The sequence below is a fragment of the Geotrypetes seraphini genome, chromosome 15, assembly GCF_902459505.1.
Source record: "Geotrypetes seraphini chromosome 15, aGeoSer1.1, whole genome shotgun sequence".
NCBI lineage: Eukaryota > Metazoa > Chordata > Amphibia > Gymnophiona > Dermophiidae > Geotrypetes > Geotrypetes seraphini.
Window position 1 is genome coordinate 39,554,891 of NC_047098.1, and position 24,791 is coordinate 39,579,681.

The window sequence follows — 24,791 nt, forward strand, 5'->3', positions numbered from 1 at the left end:
TTTAAAAGTGGAATGTTCTCAGAACCACTTTCTATGTAATGCAAACTCGTTTCTTAGAGCAGAAACAAAGTCAGTAAAAGTTAGGAGCCGATCTGAAGAGATTTTCGGTTTGAAAGTGAAATGTTCTCAGAACCACTTTCTATGTAATGCAATTTTGTTTCTAAGAGCAGAAACACAGTTTGTAACACTTTGAGGTCTATCAGAAGAGATTTTTGGTTTAAAAGTGGAATGTTCTCAGAAGCACTTTCTATGTACTATTAGAGCAGAAACACAGTCTGTTAAAGTTTGGAGCTGATCTGAAGAGATTTTAGGTTTGAAAGTTAAATGTTCTCATATCCACTTTCTATGTAATGCAATCTTGTTTCTTAGAGCAGAAACACAGTCTGTAACAGTTTGAGGTCTATCAGAAGAGATTTTTGGTTTAAAAGTGGAATGTTCTCAGAACCACTTTCTATGTAATGCAGACTCGTTTCTTAGAGCAGAAACAAAGTCAGTAAAAGTTAGGAGCCGATCTGAAGAGATTTTCGGTTTGAAAGTGAAATGTTCTCAGAACCACTTTCTATGTAATGCAATTTTGTTTCTAAGAGCAGAAACACAGTTTGTAACAGTTTGAGGTCTATCAGAAGAGATTTTTGGTTTAAAAGTGGAATGTTCTCAGAAGCACTTTCTATGTACTATTAGAGCAGAAACACAGTCTGTTAAAGTTTGGAGCTGATCTGAAGAGATTTTAGGTTTGAAAGTTAAATGTTCTCATATCCACTTTCTATGTAATGCAATCTTGTTTCTTAGAGCAGAAACACAGTCTGTAACAGTTTGAGGTCTATCAGAAGAGATTTTTGGTTTAAAAGTGGAATGTTCTCAGAACCACTTTCTATGTAATGCAAACTCGTTTCTTAGAGCAGAAACAAAGTCAGTAAAAGTTAGGAGCCGATCTGAAGAGATTTTCGGTTTGAAAGTGAAATGTTCTCAGAACCACTTTCTATGTAATGCAATTTTGTTTCTAAGAGCAGAAACACAGTTTGTAACACTTTGAGGTCTATCAGAAGAGATTTTTGGTTTAAAAGTGGAATGTTCTCAGAAGCACTTTCTATGTACTATTGAGCAGAAACACAGTCTGTTAAAGTTTGGAGCTGATCTGAAGAGATTTTAGGTTTGAAAGTTAAATGTTCTCATATCCACTTTCTATGTAATGCAATCTTGTTTCTTAGAGCAGAAACACAGTCTGTAAAAGTTTGGAACCGATCAGAAGAGATATTTGGTTTGAAAGTGAAATGTTCTCATATCCACTTTCTATGTAATGCAATTTTGTTACTTAGAGCAGAAACACAGTGTGTAACAGTTTGGAGCCGATCTGAAGAGATTTTAGGTTTGAAAGTGAAATGTACTGAGAACCACTTTCTATGTAATGCAATTTTGTTTCTTAGAGCAGAAACACAGTCTGTAACAGTTTGAGGTCTAACAGAAGAGATTTTTGGTTTGAAAGGGAAATGTTCTCATATCCACTTTCTATGTAATGCAATTTTGTTTCTTAGAGCAGAAACACAGTTTGTAACAGTTTGAGGTCTATCAGAAGAGATTTATGGTTTAAAAGTGGAATGTTCTCAGAACCACTTTCTATGTAATGCAATCTTGTTTCTAAGAGCAGAAACACAGTCTGTAAAAGTTTGGAGCCGATATTTGGTTTGAAAGTGGTTCTCAGATCCACTTTCTATGTAATGCTATGTAATACATTTCTATGTAATGTTTTCACAACCACTTTCTATGTAATGCAATCTTGTTTCTTAGAGCAGAAAAACAGTCTGTTAAAGTTTGGAACCGATCAGAAGAGATATTTGGTTTAAAAGTGAAATGTTCTCATATCCACTTTCTATGTAATGCAATTTTGTTTCTTAGAGCTGAAACACAGTTTGTAACAGTTTGAGGTCTATCAGAAGAGATTTTTGGTTTAAAAGTGGAATGTTCTCAGAACCACTTTCTATGTAATGCAATCTTGTTTCTTAGAGCAGAAACACAGTCTGTTAAAGTTTGGAACCGATCAGAAGAGATATTTGGTTTGAAAGTGAAATGTTCTCATATCCACTTTCTATGTAATGCAATTTTGTTTCTTAGAGCAGAAACACAGTTTGTAACAGTTTGAGGTCTATCAGAAGAGATTTTTGGTTTAAAAGTGGAATGTTCTCAGAAGCACTTTCTATGTAATGCAATCTCCTTTATTAGAGCAGAAACACAGTCTGTTAAAGTTTGGAGCTGATCTGAAGAGATTTTAGGTTTGAAAGTTAAATGTTCTCAGAACCACTTTCTATGTAATGCAATCTTGTTTCTTAGAGCAGAAACAAAGTCAATAAAAGTTTGGAGCCGATCTGAAGAGATTTTCGGTTTGAAAGTGAAATGTTCTGAGAACCACATTATATGTAATGCAATGTCCTTTATTAGAGCAGAAACAGTCTGTAAAATTTTGGAGCCGATCTAAAGAGATTTTAGGTTTGAAAGTTAAATGTTCTCAGTACCACTTTCTATCTTGTATCTCCTTTATTAGAGCAGAAACACAGTCTGTAAAAGTTTGGAACCGATCAGAAGAGATATTTGGTTTGAAAGTGAAATGTTCTCATATCCACTTTCTATGTAATGCAATTTTGTTTCTTAGAGCAGAAACACAGTGTGTAACAGAATTGAAGCCGATCTGAAGAAATTTTTGGTTTGAAAGGGAAATGTTCTCATATCCACTTTCTATGTAATGCAATTTTGTTTCTTAGAGCAGAAACACAGTTTGTAACAGTTTGAGGTCTATCAGAAGAGATTTTAGTTTTGAAAGTGAAATGTTCTCAGAACCACTTTCTATGTAATGCAAACTTGTTTCTTAGAGCAGAAACACAGTCTGTAAAAGTTTGGAGCCGATCTGAAGAGATTTTAGGTTTGAAAGTGAAATGTTCTGAGAACCACTTTCTATGTAATGCAATCTTGTTTATTAGACTCATATCCACTTTCTATGTAATGCAATTTTGTTTCTTAGAGCAGAAACACAGTTTGTAACAGTTTGAGGTCTATCAGAAGAGATTTTTAGTTTAAAAGTGTAATGTTCTCTGAACCACTTTCTATGTAATGCAATCTCCTTTATTAGAGCAGAAACACAGTCTGTTAAAGTTTGGAGCTGATCTGAAGAGATTTTAGGTTTGAAAGTTAAATGTTCTCAGAACCACTTTCTATGTAATGCAATCTTGTTTCTTAGAGCAGAAACAAAGTCAATAAAAGTTTGGAGCCGATCTGAAGAGATTTTCGGTTTGAAAGTGAAATGTTCTGAGAACCACATTATATGTAATGCAATCTCCTTTATTAGAGCAGAAACAGTCTGTAAAATTTTGGAGCCGATCTAAAGAGATTTTAGGTTTGAAAGTTAAATGTTCTCAGTACCACTTTCTATCTTGTATCTTGTAATGCAATCTCCTTTATTAGAGCAGAAACACAGTCGGTAAAAGTTTGGAACCGATCAGAAGAGATATTTGGTTTGAAAGTGAAATGTTCTCATATCCAATTTTGTTTCTTAGAGCAGAAACACAGTGTGTAACAGTTTGGAGCCGATCTGAAGAGATTTTTGGCTTGAAAGGGAAATGTTCTCATATCCACTTTCTATGTAATGCAATTTTGTTTCTTAGAGCAGAAACACAGTTTGTAACAGTTTGAGGTCTATCAGAAGAGATTTTAGTTTTGAAAGTGAAATGTTCTCTGAACCACTTTCTATGTAATGCAAACTTGTTTCTTAGAGCAGAAACACAGTCTGTAAAAGTTTGGAGCCGATCTGAAGAGATTTTAGGTTTGAAAGTGAAATGTTCTGAGAACCACTTTCTATGTAATGCAATCTTGTTTATTAGAGCAGAAACACAGTCTGTTAAAGTTTGGAACCGATCAGAAGAGATATTTGGTTTGAAAGTGGAATGTTCTCAAAACCACTTTCTATGTAATGCAATCTGGTTTCATAGTTCAGAAATAGTCTGTAACAGCTTGAGCTCTATCAGAAATGTTCTTGAGCTCTATCAGAAATGTTCTCAGAACCACTTTCTATGTAATGCAATCTTGTTTATTAGAGCAGAAACACAGTCTGTTAAAGTTTGGAACCGATCAGAAGAGATATTTGGTTTGAAAGTGAAATGTTCTCATATCCACTTTCTATGTAATGCAATCTTGTTTCTTAGAGCAGAAACACAGTCTGTAAAAGTTTGGAACCGATCAGAAGAGATATTTGGTTTTAAAGTGGAATGTTCTCAAAACCACTTTCTATGTAATGCAATCTGGTTTCTTAGTTCAGAAATAGTCTGTAACAGCTTGAGCTCTATCAGAAATGTTCTCAGAACCACTTTCTATGTAATGCAATTTTGTTTCTTAGAGCAGAAACACAGTTTGTAACAGTTTGAGGTCTATCAGAAGAGATTTTTGGTTTAAAAGTGGAATGTTCTCAGAAGCACTTTCTATGTAATGCAATCTCCTTTATTAGAGCAGAAACACAGTCTGTTAAAGTTTGGAGCTGATCTGAAGAGATTTTAGGTTTGAAAGTTAAATGTTCTCATATCCACTTTCTATGTAATGCAATCTCCTTTATTAGAGCAGAAACACAGTCAGTAAAAGTTAGGAGCCGATCTGAAGAGATTTTCGGTTTGAAAGTGAAATGTTCTGAGAACCACATTATATGTAATGCAATCTCCTTTATTAGAGCAGAAACACAGTCTGTTAAAGTTTGGAGCTGATCTGAAGAGATTTTAGGTTTGAAAGTTAAATGTTCAGAACCACTTTCTATGTAATGCAAACTCGTTTCTTAGAGCAGAAACAAAGTCAGTAAAAGTTAGGAGCCGATCTGAAGAGATTTTCGGTTTGAAAGTGAAATGTTCTCAGAACCACTTTCTATGTAATGCAATTTTGTTTCTTAGAGCAGAAACACAGTTTGTAACAGTTTGAGGTCTATCAGAAGAGATTTTTGGTTTAAAAGTGGAATGTTCTCAGAACCACTTTCTATGTAATGCAATCTCCTTTATTAGAGCAGAAACACAGTCTGTTAAAGTTTGGAGCTGATCTGAAGAGATTTTAGGTTTGAAAGTTAAATGTTCTCATATCCACTTTCTATGTAATGCAATCTTGTTTCTTAGAGCAGAAACACAGTCTGTAAAAGTTTGGAACCGATCAGAAGAGATATTTGGTTTGAAAGTGAAATGTTCTCATATCCACTTTCTATGTAATGCAATTTTGTTTCTTAGAGCAGAAACACAGTGTGTAACAGTTTGGAGCCGATCTGAAGAGATTTTAGGTTTGAAAGTGAAATGTACTGAGAACCACTTTCTATGTAATGCAATTTTGTTTCTTAGAGCAGAAACACAGTCTGTAACAGTTTGAGGTCTATCAGAAGAGATTTTTGGTTTGAAAGGGAAATGTTCTCATATCCACTTTCTATGTAATGCAATTTTGTTTCTTAGAGCAGAAACACAGTTTGTAACAGTTTGATGTCTATCAGAAGAGATTTATGGTTTAAAAGTGGAATGTTCTCAGAACCACTTTCTATGTAATGCAATCTTGTTTCTAAGAGCAGAAAAACAGTCTGTTTGGAGCCGATCTGAAGAGATTTTAGGTTTGAAAGTTAAATGTTCTTTGAATCACTTTCTATGTAATGCAATCTTGTTTCTTAGAGCAGAAAAACAGTCTGTTTGGAGCCGATCTGAAGAGATTTTAGGTTTGAAAGTTAAATGTTCTTTGAATCACTTTCTATGTAATGCAATCTCCTTTATTAGAGCAGAAACAGTCTGTAAAATTTTGGAGCCGATCTAAAGAGATTTTAGGTTTGAAAGTTAAATGTTCTCAGTACCACTTTCTATCTTGTATCTTGTAATGCAATCTCCTTTATTAGAGCAGAAACACAGTCGGTAAAAGTTTGGAACCGATCAGAAGAGATATTTGGTTTGAAAGTGAAATGTTCTCATATCCAATTTTGTTTCTTAGAGCAGAAACACAGTGTGTAACAGTTTGGAGCCGATCTGAAGAGATTTTTGGCTTGAAAGGGAAATGTTCTCATATCCACTTTCTATGTAATGCAATTTTGTTTCTTAGAGCAGAAACACAGTTTGTAACAGTTTGAGGTCTATCAGAAGAGATTTTAGTTTTGAAAGTGAAATGTTCTCAGAACCACTTTCTATGTAATGCAAACTTGTTTCTTAGAGCAGAAACACAGTCTGTAAAAGTTTGGAGCCGATCTGAAGAGATTTTAGGTTTGAAAGTGAAATGTTCTGAGAACCACTTTCTATGTAATGCAATCTTGTTTATTAGAGCAGAAACACAGTCTGTTAAAGTTTGGAACCGATCAGAAGAGATATTTGGTTTGAAAGTGGAATGTTCTCAAAACCACTTTCTATGTAATGCAATCTGGTTTCATAGTTCAGAAATAGTCTGTAACAGCTTGAGCTCTATTAGAAATGTTCTTGAGCTCTATCAGAAATGTTCTCAGAACCACTTTCTATGTAATGCAATCTTGTTTATTAGAGCAGAAACACAGTCTGTTAAAGTTTGGAACCGATCAGAAGAGATATTTGGTTTGAAAGTGAAATGTTCTCATATCCACTTTCTATGTAATGCAATCTTGTTTCTTAGAGCAGAAACACAGTCTGTAAAAGTTTGGAACCGATCAGAAGAGATATTTGGTTTTAAAGTGGAATGTTCTCAAAACCACTTTCTATGTAATGCAATCTGGTTTCTTAGTTCAGAAATAGTCTGTAACAGCTTGAGCTCTATCAGAAATTTTCTCAGAACCACTTTCTATGTAATGCAATTTTGTTTCTTAGAGCAGAAACACAGTTTGTAACAGTTTGAGGTCTATCAGAAGAGATTTTTGGTTTAAAAGTGGAATGTTCTCAGAACCACTTTCTATGTAATGCAATCTCCTTTATTAGAGCAGAAACACAGTCTGTTAAAGTTTGGAGCTGATCTGAAGAGATTTTAGGTTTGAAAGTGAAATGTTCTCAGAACCACTTTCTATGTAATGCAATCTCCTTTATTAGAGCAGAAACACAGTCAGTAAAAGTTAGGAGCCGATCTGAAGAGATTTTCGGTTTGAAAGTGAAATGTTCTGAGAACCACATTATATGTAATGCAATCTCCTTTATTAGAGCAGAAACACAGTCTGTTAAAGTTTGGAGCTGATCTGAAGAGATTTTAGGTTTGAAAGTTAAATGTTCAGAACCACTTTCTATGTAATGCAAACTCGTTTCTTAGAGCAGAAACAAAGTCAGTAAAAGTTAGGAGCCGATCTGAAGAGATTTTCGGTTTGAAAGTGAAATGTTCTCAGAACCACTTTCTATGTAATGCAATTTTGTTTCTTAGAGCAGAAACACAGTTTGTAACAGTTTGAGGTCTATCAGAAGAGATTTTTGGTTTAAAAGTGGAATGTTCTCAGAACCACTTTCTATGTAATGCAATCTCCTTTATTAGAGCAGAAACACAGTCTGTTAAAGTTTGGAGCTGATCTGAAGAGATTTTAGGTTTGAAAGTTAAATGTTCTCATATCCACTTTCTATGTAATGCAATCTTGTTTCTTAGAGCAGAAACACAGTCTGTAAAAGTTTGGAACCGATCAGAAGAGATATTTGGTTTGAAAGTGAAATGTTCTCATATCCACTTTCTATGTAATGCAATTTTGTTTCTTAGAGCAGAAACACAGTGTGTAACAGTTTGGAGCCGATCTGAAGAGATTTTAGGTTTGAAAGTGAAATGTACTGAGAACCACTTTCTATGTAATGCAATTTTGTTTCTTAGAGCAGAAACACAGTCTGTAACAGTTTGAGGTCTAACAGAAGAGATTTTTGGTTTGAAAGGGAAATGTTCTCATATCCACTTTCTATGTAATGCAATTTTGTTTCTTAGAGCAGAAACACAGTTTGTAACAGTTTGATGTCTATCAGAAGAGATTTATGGTTTAAAAGTGGAATGTTCTCAGAACCACTTTCTATGTAATGCAATCTTGTTTCTTAGAGCAGAAAAACAGTCTGTTTGGAGCCGATCTGAAGAGATTTTAGGTTTGAAAGTTAAATGTTCTTTGAATCACTTTCTATGTAATGCAATCTTGTTTCTTAGAGCAGAAAAACAGTCTGTTTGGAGCCGATCTGAAGAGATTTTAGGTTTGAAAGTTAAATGTTCTTTGAATCACTTTCTATGTAATGCAATCTCCTTTATTAGAGCAGAAACAGTCTGTAAAATTTTGGAGCCGATTTTAGGTTTGAAAGTGAAATGTTCTCAGAACCACTTTCTATGTAATGCAATCTCCTTTATTAGAGCAGAAACACAGTCTGTTAAAGTTTGGAGCCGATCTGAAGAGATTTTAGGTTTGAAAGTTAAATGTTCTCAGAACCACTTTCTATCTAATGCAATTTTGTTTCTTAGAGCAGAAATACAGTTTGTAACAGTTTGAGGTCTAACAGAAGAGATATGTAATGCAAACTCGTTTCTTAGAGCAGAAACAAAGTCAGTAAAAGTTAGGAGCCGATCCGAAGAGATTTTCGGTTTGAAAGTGAAATTTTCTCAGAACCACTTTCTATGTAATGCAATTTTGTTTCTTAGAGCAGAAACACAGTTTGTAACAGTTTGAGGTCTATCAGAAGAGATTTTTGGTTTAAAAGTGGAATGTTCTCAGAACCACTTTCTATGTAATGCAATCTCCTTTATTAGAGCAGAAACACAGTCTGTTAAAGTTTGGAGCTGATCTGAAGAGATTTTAGGTTTGAAAGTTAAATGTTCTCATAACCACTTTCTATGTAATGCAATTTTGTTTCTTAGAGCAGAAACACAGTTTGTAACAGTTTGAGGTCCTATCAGAAGAGATTTTTGGTTTAAAGTGGAATGTTCTCAGAAGCACTTTCTATGTAATGCAATTTTGTTTCTTAGAGCAGAAACACAGTCTGTTAAAGTTTGGAGCTGATCTGAAGAGATTTTAGGTTTGAAAGTGAAATGTTCTCATATCCACTTTCTATGTAATGCAAACTTGTTTCTTAGAGCAGAAACACAGTCTGTAAAAGTTTGGAGCCGATCTGAAGAGATTTTAGGTTTGAAAGTGAAATGTTCTGAGAACCACTTTCTATGTAATGCAATCTTGTTTATTAGACTCATATCCACTTTCTATGTAATGCAATTTTGTTTCTTAGAGCAGAAACACAGTTTGTAACAGTTTGAGGTCTATCAGAAGAGATTTTTAGTTTAAAAGTGTAATGTTCTCTGAACCACTTTCTATGTAATGCAATCTCCTTTATTAGAGCAGAAACACAGTCTGTTAAAGTTTGGAGCTGATCTGAAGAGATTTTAGGTTTGAAAGTTAAATGTTCTCAGAACCACTTTCTATGTAATGCAATCTTGTTTCTTAGAGCAGAAACAAAGTCAATAAAAGTTTGGAGCCGATCTGAAGAGATTTTCGGTTTGAAAGTGAAATGTTCTGAGAACCACATTATATGTAATGCAATCTCCTTTATTAGAGCAGAAACAGTCTGTAAAATTTTGGAGCCGATCTAAAGAGATTTTAGGTTTGAAAGTTAAATGTTCTCAGTACCACTTTCTATCTTGTATCTTGTAATGCAATCTCCTTTATTAGAGCAGAAACACAGTCTGTAAAAGTTTGGAACTGATCAGAAGAGATATTTGGTTTGAAAGTGAAATGTTCTCATATCCAATTTTGTTTCTTAGAGCAGAAACACAGTGTGTAACAGATTGGAGCCGATCTGAAGAGATTTTTGGTTTGAAAGGGAAATGTTCTCATATCCACTTTCTATGTAATGCAATTTTGTTTCTTAGAGCAGAAACACAGTTTGTAACAGTTTGAGGTCTATCAGAAGAGATTTTAGTTTTGAAAGTGAAATGTTCTCAGAACCACTTTCTATGTAATGCAAACTTGTTTCTTAGAGCAGAAACACAGTCTGTAAAAGTTTGGAGCCGATCTGAAGAGATTTTAGGTTTGAAAGTGAAATGTTCTGAGAACCACTTTCTATGTAATGCAATCTTGTTTATTAGAGCAGAAACACAGTCTGTTAAAGTTTGGAACCGATCAGAAGAGATATTTGGTTTGAAAGTGGAATGTTCTCAAAACCACTTTCTATGTAATGCAATCTGGTTTCTTAGTTCAGAAATAGTCTGTAACAGCTTGAGCTCTATCAGAAATGTTCTTGAGCTCTATCAGGAAATGTTCTCAGAACCACTTTCTATGTAATGCAATCTTGTTTATTAGAGCAGAAACACAGTCTGTTAAAGTTTGGAACCGATCAGAAGAGATATTTGGTTTGAAAGTGAAATGTTCTCATATCCACTTTCTATGTAATGCAATTTTGTTTCTTAGAGCAGAAACACAATTTGTAACAGTTTGAGGTCTATCAGAAGAGATTTTTGGTTTAAAAGTGGAATGTTCTCAGAACCACTTTCTATGTAATGCAATCTCCTTTATTAGAGCAGAAACACAGTCTGTTAAAGTTTGGAGCTGATCTGAAGAGATTTTAGGTTTGAAAGTTAAATGTTCTCATATCCACTTTCTATGTAATGCAATCTTGTTTCTTAGAGCAGAAACACAGTCTGTAAAAGTTTGGAACCGATCAGAAGAGATATTTGGTTTTAAAGTGGAATGTTCTCAAAACCACTTTCTATGTAATGCAATCTGGTTTCTTAGTTCAGAAATAGTCTGTAACAGCTTGAGCTCTATCAGAAATTTTCTCAGAACCACTTTCTATGTAATGCAATTTTGTTTCTTAGAGCAGAAACACAGTTTGTAACAGTTTGAGGTCTATCAGAAGAGATTTTTGGTTTAAAAGTGGAATGTTCTCAGAAGCACTTTCTATGTAATGCAATCTCCTTTATTAGAGCAGAAACACAGTCTGTTAAAGTTTGGAGCTGATCTGAAGAGATTTTTGGTTTGAAAGTGGAATGTTCTCATATCCACTTTCTATGTAATGCAATTTTGTTTCTTAGAGCAGAAACACAGTGTGTAACAGATTGGAGCCGATCTGAAGAGATTTTTGGTTTGAAAGGGAAATGTTCTCATATCCACTTTCTATGTAATGCAATTTTGTTTCTTAGAGCAGAAACACAGTTTGTAACAGTTTGAGGTCTATCAGAAGAGATTTTAGTTTTGAAAGTGAAATGTTCTCAGAACCACTTTCTATGTAATGCAAACTTGTTTCTTAGAGCAGAAACACAGTCTGTAAAAGTTTGGAGCCGATCTGAAGAGATTTTAGGTTTGAAAGTGAAATGTTCTGAGAACCACTTTCTATGTAATGCAATCTTGTTTATTAGAGCAGAAACACAGTCTGTTAAAGTTTGGAACCGATCAGAAGAGATATTTGGTTTTAAAGTGGAATGTTCTCAAAACCACTTTCTATGTAATGCAATCTGGTTTCTTAGTTCAGAAATAGTCTGTAACAGCTTGAGCTCTATCAGAAATGTTCTCAGAACCACTTTCTATGTAATGCAATTTTGTTTCTTAGAGCAGAAACACAGTTTGTAACAGTTTGAGGTCTATCAGAAGAGATTTTTGGTTTAAAAGTGGAATGTTCTCAGAAGCACTTTCTATGTAATGCAATCTCCTTTATTAGAGCAGAAACACAGTCTGTTAAAGTTTGGAGCTGATCTGAAGAGATTTTAGGTTTGAAAGTTAAATGTTCTCATATCCACTTTCTATGTAATGCAATCTCCTTTATTAGAGCAGAAACACAGTCTGTAAAAGTTTGGAGCCGATCTGAAGAGATTTTCGGTTTGAAAGTGAAATGTTCTGAGAACCACATTATATGTAATGCAATCTCCTTTATTAGAGCAGAAACACAGTCTGTTAAAGTTTGGAGCTGATCTGAAGAGATTTTAGGTTTGAAAGTGAAATGTTCTCATATCCACTTTCTATGTAATGCAATTTTGTTTCTTAGAGCAGAAACACAGTCTGTAAAAGTTTGGAACCGATCAGAAGAGATATTTGGTTTGAAAGTGGAATGTTCTCAAAACCACTTTCTATGTAATGCAATCTGGTTTCTTAGTTCAGAAATAGTCTGTAACAGCTTGAGCTCTATCAGAAATTTTCTCAGAACCACTTTCTATGTAATGCAATTTTGTTTCTTAGAGCAGAAACACAGTTTGTAACAGTTTGAGGTCTATCAGAAGAGATTTTTGGTTTAAAAGTGGAATTGTTCTCAGAACCACTTTCTATGTAATGCAATCTCCTTTATTAGAGCAGAAACACAGTCTGTTAAAGTTTGGAGCTGATCTGAAGAGATTTTAGGTTTGAAAGTTAAATGTTCTCATATCCACTTTCTATGTAATGCAATCTCCTTTATTAGAGCAGAAACACAGTCAGTAAAAGTTAGGAGCCGATCTGAAGAGATTTTCGGTTTGAAAGTGAAATGTTCTGAGAACCACATTATATGTAATGCAATCTCCTTTATTAGAGCAGAAACACAGTCTGTTAAAGTTTGGAGCTGATCTGAAGAGATTTTAGGTTTGAAAGTTAAATGTTCAGAACCACTTTCTATGTAATGCAAACTTCGTTTCTTAGAGCAGAAACAAAGTCAGTAAAAGTTAGGAGCCGATCTGAAGAGATTTTCGGTTTGAAAGTGAAATGTTCTCAGAACCACTTTCTATGTAATGCAATTTTGTTTCTTAGAGCAGAAACACAGTTTGTAACAGTTTGAGGTCTATCAGAAGAGATTTTTGGTTTAAAAGTGGAATGTTCTCAGAACCACTTTCTATGTAATGCAATCTCCTTTATTAGAGCAGAAACACAGTCTGTTAAAGTTTGGAGCTGATCTGAAGAGATTTTAGGTTTGAAAGTTAAATGTTCTCATATCCACTTTCTATGTAATGCAATCTTGTTTCTTAGAGCAGAAACACAGTCTGTAAAAGTTTGGAACCGATCAGAAGAGATATTTGGTTTGAAAGTGAAATGTTCTCATATCCACTTTCTATGTAATGCAATTTTGTTTCTTAGAGCAGAAACACAGTGTGTAACAGTTTGGAGCCGATCTGAAGAGATTTTAGGTTTGAAAGTTTGAAAGCCCCTACCTCACGGTCCTTAATGTGGGGCTCTGTTCGCCTATAATTCACCCTGACGTGCTTCCCCAAAGGTAGGAAGCCCTGCTGGATCCTTCTTCATTCATGGAACGAAAAAATCAAAAAGAATCAGTTCATGGTTCTATGCAAAACAGTTTATTGAACCCTGGCATGAGAGTCTACTTGCTCGCAGTTTAGACTCTCCACTATAAACTTAGTCCAAACAAAACAAAAATGAAGCTGATACAAAAAAACATATTGCAGCTCACACCTTCATCCAGGTAGGTCAAAATCACAACAAAATTCAAAAGGAAAATATTGTCCCAAACCAACAATGACAGTTCACCATGTTGCTGCCTTTATGTTTCGCCAGGCCAACAACAATTCATACAGCACTCCCAATGGTGCTGAGATCAAGCCTTCAGAGTAATCGGGCTTGGACCCCAATCAGCTCAGCAAAGCTAATGGGGGAGGGGAGCAAGTGAATTCACCTTTAACTTTTCTGAAAACAGAATGCCAAGAATGGCCCCACTAACCCAACCTGGTTGTTTGGTGAATTCTCCCCACTTGCTTAACTTCCCTCTGTTACATTCTTCAGCAGAAAAAATATCTAAACTTCCTGCTTGCTGCTACTTTAAAGTTGAAAACAAAAACGTTTTTTTTTTCTTTTTGCTTCAAGACAGCACAGCAGCACAAACCTCAGCTAATTCACTTAGCACCTTGTTTTAAGGAACAAACAGTCAGAGTCCTGTTACCTTGCCCAACACCTAACCCAGCTACTTAGCTTAAATCCATGCCACAATTCTCAGGCAGATCCTCGGGTTGTGAACATTCCATGGGCTCTGGCACTGCTTGCTGACTTAGCCCCAGGTCAGTATCTGCTTCCTGCATTTCAACATCAAGGGAATGCAGCCCTTCCTCAGGTGAGCCCTCTCCTGAAGCTGGCTCAGGGAAGATTAACTTTCTCCTTCTGAGAGCAGCCTCTAAATTGCAGAGACGCCCATGCCCTGTTCTCACAGGAGGAGGAGTTAGTTGCACTGCCTGCCTAGGCTTGCCTGGTTTCCTGCTTATCACCTTCAGCTGGGGAACAGTAGAGGAAGAGGCATGACTCAGAGGCTGTTCTAAGCTGTTCCTCTCTAAACCCTCCACCCCCTGCTGTTTGTTTGCTTCAGGTTTAAAGGGAAAATCCAGCATTTTTCTTACATTGGGCTTAATCTTCTCTCCCTGATTAGCCCTTTGAAATAAAGGACTAACAGATTGGAGCCGATCTGAAGAGATTTTTGGTTTGAAAGGGAAATGTTCTCATATCCACTTTCTATGTAATGCAATTTTGTTTCTTAGAGCAGAAACACAGTTTGTAACAGTTTGAGGTCTATCAGAAGAGATTTTAGTTTTGAAAGTGAAATGTTCTCAGAACCACTTTCTATGTAATGCAAACTTGTTTCTTAGAGCAGAAACACAGTATGTAACAGATTGGAGCCGATCTGAAGAGATTTTTGGTTTGAAAGGGAAATGTTCTCATATCCACTTTCTATGTAATGCAATTTTGTTTCTTGGAGCAGCAAATCGTGCACTCAGCACTTGGTGCTCTACCCCTTGGTCCGGAGAACAAAGACACTACACAAGCGTTTTCAACTAGTGTGGAATTTATTAGGCCGCAGCCATAACAGCACTATTACATCACAACTGTCATCCATTGAGCAGAATAACCAATCAGGTATGACCACCACATGATCAGGTGCACAGCATATGCCTCTTCATCCTCTCCGAATCTGAGTTGCCGTAACAGCTTCCCCTGCTCGCTGGACCTATCCCGTTCAAGGATGTGTCCTCTCATCAGCAGTACGTTGCTGTGAAGATCAGGGCCTGGCCTCCCTGCCGTCCAAGCAAGGTGACATGCCCAATTTCCTAAGCAATGTAAAGGTGTATGTCGTTGACTCATATGCTGTGCTTACCCTCCTTTCCAGTCTGGCTGCGACAGAAGTAGAGGGTGGGCGGGAGGGAAGCCGCGTCCGCCTCATGTGAAGCCGGATCGAAAGGGGCGACCTCCCCTCCGCTCACCCTAATCTATCCTACCCCCCTTCCCCCCCCCCCCTGCGCCTAGCCGATTGGCCCCCAAGGCTTCGGCCGATTTGTCATCGCTCCTCCCTAGGTGGTTCGGAGCTTGTTCTCAAATCGTGCACTCAGCACTTGGTGCTCTACCCCTTGGTCCGGAGAACAAAGACACTACACAAGCGTTTTCAACTAGTGTGGAATTTATTAGGCCGCAGCCATAACAGCACTATTACATCACAACTGTCATCCATTGAGCAGAATAACCAATCAGGTATGACCACCACATGATCAGGTGCACAGCATATGCCTCTTCATCCTCTCCGAATCTGAGTTGCCGTAACAGCTTCCCCTGCTCGCTGGACCTATCCCGTTCAAGGATGTGTCCTCTCATCAGCAGTACGTTGCTGTGAAGATCAGGGCCTGGCCTCCCTGCCGTCCAAGCAAGGTGACATGCCCAATTTCCTAAGCAATGTAAAGGTGTATGTCGTTGACTCATATGCTGTGCTTACCCTCCACTACCCGGGATAGCGAAACCTCGCTTATCGCGGGTTCCCCCCAAGTGCTGTAGCTGCGGCCTATATGCTACCCACTGCATGGGTATGCAAAGGTACTGATAACTTTTCGTACTGAATCGCCTCAGTGTAATGAAATATACTCAACCCACTGCACGGGTTTCATCAACTGATATTTGCAAAACTTCATCAACTGATATAACTTCATTGTCTCCGCTTACTCAAGTTATGTATGCAACCCACCATATATATATGGCCCTGTACTGATGAGCCTAGCCAATGTAGGAGCCTAGCAAATGTACCGAGGAGGACATGCTATGTACTGATAAGCCTAGCCAATGTAGAGCACATGCGATGTGCTGATAAGCGTTGCCAATGTACCGAGGAGCACATGCAATGTGCTGATAAGCATTGCCAATGTACCGAGGAGCACATGCAATGTGCTGATAAGCGTTGCCAATGTACCGGTGGCCGTGGAAGCCCCTGCTGTTAGAGCCGCTGATGTTGTATATTGCTGATATTGTGCTGCCGTAGAAGCTGCCGCTGCAGTTGAGGCCGTGGAAGCCTCTGCTGTAATAAGCCAATGTAGAGCATTTGCGATATGCTGATAAGCGTTGATAAGCGTTGCCACTGTACAGCGGAGCACATGCAATGTGCTGATGTACCGAGCATGCAATGTGCTGATAAGCGTTGCTGATGTACCAAGGAGCACATGCGATGTGCTGATAAGCGTTGCCAATGTACCGGTGGCCGTGGAAGCCCCTGCTGTTAGAGCCGCTGTTGTATTGCTGATATTGTGCTGCCGTAGAAGCTGGCGCTGCAGTTGCTGATATTGTGCTGCCGTAGAAGCTGCCGCTGCAGTTGAGGCCGTGGAAGCCTCTGCTGTAATAAGCCAATGTAGAGCATTTGCGATATGCTGATAAGCGTTGATAAGCGTTGCCACTGTACAGCGGAGCACATGCAATGTGCTGATGTACCGAATGTGCTGATAAGCGTTGCTGATGTACCAAGGAGCACATGCAATGTGCTGATAAGCGTTGCCAATGTACCGGTGGCCGTGGAAGCCCCTGCTGTTAGAGCCGCTGATGTTGTATTGCTGATATTGTGCTGCCGTAGAAGCTGGCGCTGCAGTTGAGGCCGTGGAAGCCTCTGCTGTTGTATATTGCTGATATTGTGCTGCCGTAGAAGCTGCCGCTGCAGTTGAGGCCGTGGAAGCCTCTGCTGTTGTATATTGCTGATATTGTGCTGCCGTAGAAGCTGCCGCTGCAGTTGAGGCCGTGGAAGCCTCTGCTGTTGTATATTGCTGATATTGTGCTGCCGTAGAAGCTGCCGCTGCAGTTGAGGCCGTGGAAGCCTCTGCTGTTGTATATTGCTGATATTGTGCTGCCGTAGAAGCTGCCGCTGCAGTTGAGGCCGTGGAAGCCTCTGCTGTAATAAGCCAATGTAGAGCATTTGCGATGTGCTGATAAGCGTTGCCAATGTACCGAGGAGCACATGCCATGTGCTGATAAGCGTTGCCACTGTACAGCGGAGCACATGCAATGTGCTGATGTACCGAGGAGCACGTGCAATGTGCTGATAAGCGTTGCCAATGTACCAAGGAGCACATGCCATGTGCTGATAAGCATTGCTACTGTACAGAGGAGCACATGCAATGTGCTGATGTACCGAGGAGCACATGCAATGTGCTGATAAGCGTTGCCGATGTACCGCGGAGCACATGCAATGTGCTGATAAGCGTTGCCAATGTGCCGAGGAGCACATGCCATGTGCTGATAAATGTGCTGATGTACCGAGGAGCACATGCAATGTGCTGATAAGCGTTGCCAATGTACCGAGGAGCACATGCAATGTGCTGATAAGCCTAGCCAATGTACAGAGGAGCGTATCCAATGCACAGAGGAGCCTATTCGATGTACTGATAAGCCTAGCACATGCAATGCGCTGATAAGCCTAGCCAATGTACAGAGGAGCGTATCCAATGTACTGATAAGCCTAGCCAATGTACAGAGGAGTATATCTAGTGTACCGATACAGAGGAGCACATCCCATGTACTGATAAGCTTAGCCAATGTACAGAGGAGCACCTGCAATGCGCTGATAAGCCTAGGCAATGTACAGAGGAGCATATCCAATGTACCGATACAGAGGAGCACCTCCAATGTACTGATAAGCTTAGCCAATGTACAGAGGAGCATATCCAATGTACTGATAGAGGAGCATATACCGAGGAGTATATCCAATGTACTGATACCGAGGAGCACATGCAATGTGGCCTAGCCAATGTACAGAGGAGGATATCCAATGTACTGATAGAGGAGCATATCCAATGTACTGATAAGCCTAGCCAATGTACGGGGGAGCGTATCCAATGTGCTGCCTACCTAATGTACAGGGGAGCCTAGCAAATGTACAGAGGAGTATATCTAATGTACTGATGAGCCTAGCGATGTACAGAGGATCCAGAGTACAATGTACTGATAAGCCTAGCCAATGTACCGAGGAGCATATCCCCTGTACTGATAAGCCTAGCCAATGTACCGAGGAGCATATCCCATGTACTGATGAGCCTAGCCAATGTACAGAGGAGCATACCCGATGTCCTGATACAGAGGAGCATATCCAATGTACTGACGAACCTAGCCAATGTACAGAGGAGCATATCCAATGTACTGATGAACCTAGAGGAGCATATCCCATATACTGATGAACTTAGACGATGTATAGAGGAGCATTCAATGTACGGATAAGTCTAGCAGCCTATCCAATGTACTGATAAGCCTAGGCAATGTACCGATGAGCATGTACTGATATCCCCTGTACTGATAAGCTTCGCCAATGCACAAGGGAGCATAACCAATGTACTGATGAGCCTAGCGATGTACAGGGGAGCATATCAGAGGAGCATATCCAATGTACTGATGAGCCTAGCTATGCACAGAGAATTACCGAGGAGCGTATCCAATGTACTGATGAGCCTAGCAATGCACAGAGGCTCAAATGTAAAATATCTGGATCAGTGTGTAGATATCAAACTATGCTGTTGAGGTAACGTAAACCTTCTTAATGAAGGTCTTATGTAAGTCGTTAAATGGATAAAGCGATAGTAGGCCCTTTAAGGTAAATTAAAATGATTTGTGAATTTATATTAATTTATTGTTGTGTTGTACACCCCAATGTAAGGGCCGATAAAGCCATGTCCCTTCATGTATCGGACTTACCTCCCAGATGCTGATTATCGCATTGCCGCTGCTTGTACAGGATTCCAGAGGTCAGCTGATGTGGTCTCTGTGCTCTCGAATGAAGCCAGTGTTGTACAGTAGTATACATCGGATCCATGAATCGAAGTCTAAGGGCAGGACCTGTGAATCGAAGTTCCCGCCGAGTGGATGCTGCCCCAATCTCGGGAGATCCTATCCTAGGCTAAGCAATTGGACTATCTCATTTGCCCTCTAGCTTAGTGGGGTTAAAATTGCGGGCGGTGCTGAGCTCCAGCTGAGATGTGCGGCCGTAGAAGCCGCGGTGGTAGCGCCTCTTTGGTGCTGGTGGCTTCTTCGGCACGGCGGCATGGATCGTGACTTGTGCTGTCGAGAAATACTTATAGAATGATACAGTAAGTACCGGCATAAGGAGAGTGGAACATGATTGTATATCAGCATGTCATGTCAAAGGAAAACAGAGCGGCCTCCAACTAGTGTCTTCCTTGTTTTATGAGGTAAAGTTATATAGCAGAAATTAATAAGGAAAAAAACAGTACATTTGTAGGTTGTCGGCAGTCAAATCCAGTTGCCACAGCTATTCCCTATTGCAAGTTCTAGTTAAATTCTCGGAAATAAGAAATTTATCACTAAAGATAATTCCCGGAAATAAGAAATTTATAGTTAAAGAAAATTCATTGAATGAAGAAATGTGATGAGTCCAGTGTCATCGCTGTCTCATTAATTGGAATAACTGGAAAGATAAATGCTTTTAATATTTCTCATCCCAAGGATAAGAATTATCGGATCATTAAAATTAGCTGATTGGATAGATGGGAAGACTCGAAATAACCCGTGAAGCATAACTTCCTCATCTAGCACAGCCCTGAAGGCAAGGTCTTATATTTTGCCCAGCACATTGCAGCCGAGAAGTAGACTCAGGTAGCAATAAGGAAAGCACAGAATGCAGAGAATTACACTCAGATAGCAATAGGGGAATCCGAATGCAGGGAATTGTCAAGATAATTAAATTTGTCGATCCCTCCCTGCAGAAACCGCAGCGATGGCCGTGCCGAGACATGTGGCCGTGGCTGGCAGCCTCCCGGGTGCCCGGAGCGGTCACCCGCCATCTGCCTCGTCGGACCCAGGTAGAAATGCAAATGCACTTTTCTATAGTTAAAAGAAAATTAGGACAAGTTCCTGGAGGAACAGCTCATGGCTGCCACTGAGACCCTGGGCGGGTGCCCAAAGCGGTCAACCGTCATCTGCCTCGTCGGACACAGGTAGATTCCTGGTGTTACGTCCAGACTGAGTCAATATCCAATGGTGCATTTCCACAGGTTTTACTCCCTCTGTCCAAAGAAAAGCGCACTACTGTACGCTGTTCTTCGATGGTGTAATCTTGCAAAGGAGCGCCTATGTTTCTGACCTCGCGGCTGCCACATGGCTAAACTCCGAGTGCTACACCGAGCGTGGATAAACAATCCGACAGGCAACGTGCGAGTACATATGTTCCGGTTCTTGCGTAATTTAACAATTGCCTTTAATTTTTGATTCGCCCTCGTATTAGTTTGTAGGAAGTAATCAGGGTAAGGATGAACTGAAATTAGTTCAATTGAAGCTCTGTCCCTTTCTGAGGAAGTTTCAAGCCACACGGTGGCTGTAACAGTTTCAGTTTAATAACATTAGTCATGTTTGGGTTAATTAGCATTTTTGTTAAATCTGATTAATGATTAGATTATACGTTCTTTATTTGGGGTAATTAAGACACTGGAGCTCTGTTAAGAAGTATGATTCCTGCATAGTTTATACTGAAGAAGAGAACACAGAAAGAGAAATGAAGAAAATTAAACATTTGAACATAGAAACATTATTTTTCTCCTAATTCTGTTCAGTTCATCATGGAGAAAAAATTTTTTTTTTTTTTGAAAATGGTACTATGCTATAATCAGCACGAGTAACTAAGAAATACTGATGCACCAAATAAAAGGACCCCTCTTCCAATTGCTTTTAAGCTCCGAACCACACCCGATCCGCAATGGGCCCCCGTCGGGACATACCGCCGCGTACAACGCCCCAGCCATGGGCCCAGGGCACGGACAGCAACCGTTAGCGGCCGGCCGTAGTCGGGATGCCACGCGGCCCAGTGCGGCCGCAGGCTGCCATGATGCCTGGTTCGGGGTGGGAGCATGGCAGCTGGGAGGCAGCGACCCCAATCCCCTTCCCCCACCGCCGGAGTGCTTAGGGAGGGGAAGGACGCTGCTGCAATGGGCCCCGCGTGGCAGGAGACCCCTATCCCCCCTTTCCCCACCGCCGGATTGTTCAGGGAGGGGAAGGAAGATAGCCACGCATCGCGGGAGGGATGGCGCCAGGGACCGCCGCCTCGCCGCAGCAGGAGATGGGCCGCGCAGCTAAAACCGGCCGCGTCGGGACGAGCAGTTGGCTGCCGCTCCCGGCGCCCCCGGCAACAGAGGCAAATCCCCCCCTCGCGGCACAGACGGGCCCGCAACGCTGCCCGTGCAGCAGCCCCCAGCGCTCACACCCGCAGGTCCCCTCACAGCGCCCGGGCCGCTGGGACCCCGAAGCCGCGGCCGTCCCCCCGCCCACCGCAAGGCACAGAGCCAGAGAGGGCAACAAACGAGGTGAGGAACCCAATGCCTTATTTTTTTTTTTTTTTTTTTTTTTTTTTTGAGAGTGAGCGGGAAGGAAGTCGCGTCCGCCCCGTGCGCGCACCCGGACGGAGAGAGCGCACGCAGCAAGAGAGGACACTCGGCGAAAAGGAGCCGCAGACGGGAGCTCCCGGCCACGCGCCCAGGCTGCCCGTGCAGCGGCCCATCCCCGCCGAGGCCCCCAGCGCCCCCACCCGCCGGTCCACTGGCAACGCCTGGGCCGTCGGGGCCACCAAGACACGGCCGCACTCCGCCCACCCCAATGCACAGAGCCAGAGAGAGAACCTCCCTCCGTGGCGACCAGCCACCCAAATCCCTGCAAGCGAAGACGACGGCAAAGCCCGTTGCTGCCGGCCTGTGCAGTCGAGGGTGAGCGGGAGGGAAGCCGCGTCCGCCTCATGTGAAGCCGGATCGAAAGGGGCGACCTCCCCTCCGCTCACCCTAATCTATCCTACCCCCCTTCCCCCCCCCCCCTGCGCCTAGCCGATTGGCCCCCAAGGCTTCGGCCGATTTGTCATCGCTCCTCCCTAGGTGGTTCGGAGCTTGTTCTAAACACAGTTTGTAACAGTTTGAGGTCTATCAGAAGAGATTTTTAGTTTTGAAAGTGAAATGTTCTCAGAACCACTTTCTATGTAATGCAATCTTGTTTCTTAGAGCAGAAACAAAGTCAATAAAAGTTTGGAGCCGATCTGAAGAGATTTTCGGTTTGAAAGTGAAATGTTCTGAGAACCACATTATATGTAATGCAATCTCCTTTATTAGAGCAGAAACAGTCTGTAAAATTTTGGAGCCGATCTAAAGAGATTTTAGGTTTGAAAGTTAAATGTTCTCAGTACCACTTTCTATCTTGTATCTTGTAATGCAATCTCCTTTATTAGAGCAGAAACACAGTCTGTAAAAGTTTGGAACCGATCAGAAGAGATATTTGGTTTGAAAGGGAAATGTTCTCATATCCACTTTCTATGTAATGCAATTTTGTTTCTTAGAGCAGAAACACAGTTTGTAACAGTTTGAGGTCTATCAGAAGAGATTTTAGTTTTGAAAGTGAAATGTTCTCAGAACCACTTTCTATGTAATGCAATCTTGTTTCTTAGAGCAGAAACACAGTGTGTAACAGTTTGGAGCCGATCTGAAGAGATTTTAGGTTTGAAAGTGAAATGTACTGAGAAAAACTTTCTATGTAATGCAATTTTGTTTCTTAGAGCAGAAACACAGTCTGTAACAGTTTGAGGTCTATCAGAAGAGATTTTTGGTTTAAAAGTGGAATGTTCTCAGAACCACTTTCTATGTAATGCAATCTCCTTTATTAGAGCAGAAACACAGTCAGTAAAAGTTAGGAGCCAATCTGAAGAGATTTTCGGTTTGAAAGTGAAATGTTCTGAGAACCACATTATATGTAATGCAATCTCCTTTATTAGAGCAGAAACAGTCTGTTAAAGTTTGGAGCTGATCTGAAGAAATTTTAGGTTTGAAAGTGAAATGTTCTCAGAACCACTTTCTATGTAATGCAATTTTGTTTCTTAGAGCAGAAACACAGTTTGTAACAGTTTGAGGTCTATCAGAAGAGATTTTTGGTTTAAAAGTGGAATGTTCTCAGAAGCACTTTCTATGTAATGCAATCTCCTTTATTAGAGCAGAAACACAGTCTGTTAAAGTTTGGAGCTGATCTGAAGAGATATTTGGTTTGAAAGTGGAATGTTCTCAAAACCACTTTCTATGTAATGCAATCTGGTTTCTTAGTTCAGAAATAGTCTGTAACAGCTTGAGCTCTATCAGAAATGTTCTTGAGCTCTATCAGAAATGTTCTCAGAACCACTTTCTATGTAATGCAATCTTGTTTATTAGAGCAGAAACACAGTCTGTTAAAGTTTGGAACCGATCAGAAGAGATATTTGGTTTGAAAGTGAAATGTTCTCATATCCACTTTCTATGTAATGCAATTTTGTTTCTTAGAGCAGAAACACAGTTTGTAACAGTTTGAGGTCTATCAGAAGAGATTTTAGTTTTGAAAGTGAAATGTTCTCAGAACCACTTTCTATGTAATGCAATCTTGTTTCTTAGAGCAGAAACACAGTGTGTAACAGTTTGGAGCCGATCTGAAGAGATTTTAGGTTTGAAAGTGAAATGTACTGAGAAAAACTTTCTATGTAATGCAATTTTGTTTCTTAGAGCAGAAACACAGTCTGTAACAGTTTGAGGTCTATCAGAAGAGATTTTTGGTTTAAAAGTGGAATGTTCTCAGAACCACTTTCTATGTAATGCAATCTCCTTTATTAGAGCAGAAACACAGTCAGTAAAAGTTAGGAGCCGATCTGAAGAGATTTTCGGTTTGAAAGTGAAATGTTCTGAGAACCACATTATATGTAATGCAATCTCCTTTATTAGAGCAGAAACAGTCTGTTAAAGTTTGGAGCTGATCTGAAGAAATTTTAGGTTTGAAAGTGAAATGTTCTCAGAACCACTTTCTATGTAATGCAATTTTGTTTCTTAGAGCAGAAACACAGTTTGTAACAGTTTGAGGTCTATCAGAAGAGATTTTTGGTTTAAAAGTGGAATGTTCTCAGAAGCACTTTCTATGTAATGCAATCTCCTTTATTAGAGCAGAAACACAGTCTGTTAAATTTTGGAGCTGATCTGAAGAGATATTTGGTTTGAAAGTGGAATGTTCTCAAAACCACTTTCTATGTAATGCAATCTGGTTTCTTAGTTCAGAAATAGTCTGTAACAGCTTGAGCTCTATCAGAAATGTTCTTGAGCTCTATCAGAAATGTTCTCAGAACCACTTTCTATGTAATGCAATCTTGTTTATTAGAGCAGAAACACAGTCTGTTAAAGTTTGGAACCGATCAGAAGAGATATTTGGTTTGAAAGTGAAATGTTCTCATATCCACTTTCTATGTAATGCAATTTTGTTTATTAGAGCAGAAACACAATTTGTAACAGTTTGATGTCTATCAGAAGAGATTTTTGGTTTATAAGTGGAATGTTCTCAGAACCACTTTCTATGTATTGCAATCTCCTTTATTAGAGCAGAAACACAGTCTGTTAAAGTTTGGAGCTGATCTGAAGAGATTTTAGATTTGAAAGTTAAATGTTCTCATATCCACTTTCTATGTAATGCAATTTTGTTTCTTAGAGCAGAAACACAGTGTGAGGTCTATCAGAAGAGATTTTTGGTTTTAAAGTGAAATGTTCTCAGAACCACTTTCTATGTAATGCAAACTTGTTTCTTAGAGCAGAAACACAGTCTGTAAAAGTTTGGAGCCGATCTGAAGAGATTTTAGGTTTGAAAGTGAAATGTTCTGAGAACCACTTTCTATGTAATGCAA